The sequence below is a fragment of the Gavialis gangeticus genome, unplaced genomic scaffold (genome assembly GCF_001723915.1).
Source record: "Gavialis gangeticus isolate Ggan-Ray unplaced genomic scaffold, GavGan_comp1, whole genome shotgun sequence".
Classification (NCBI taxonomy): Eukaryota; Metazoa; Chordata; order Crocodylia; family Gavialidae; genus Gavialis; species Gavialis gangeticus.
In genome coordinates this window covers 10,882,853-10,883,200 of record NW_017729017.1, presented here as the reverse complement: position 1 = coordinate 10,883,200, position 348 = coordinate 10,882,853, and positions in this window count along the sequence as shown.

Here is a 348-nt window from a genome sequence, read left to right as displayed (position 1 = left end):
ACATGCTTACCTTTAGGGGAAAGGTGGAGCCCTTCCCATCCGAGCATGTCTTTCGTCATGATGTGTGGGTCGTTGTCTAGGAAGCTGAAGCCCAACTCAAGACACCATTCCCAAAGCCACCTTTTGGTCTCTGTGATGCAGGTCTCATGTCATCTTCCATGTCTGCTCACTGGTAGGACAGAAGAGAATAGCACCTGTGCACCTATCTCCTTCAGCCCCCTCCCCCGAGCGTGGTAGTCTGCCATCAGGTTATCAGGGCTTTTCCTGGCTGCTTCATTAGTACCCACATGGATTAGGACCATGGGGTAGTAATCAGTGAGCTGGATCATGGCCTGGATCATCCCCATC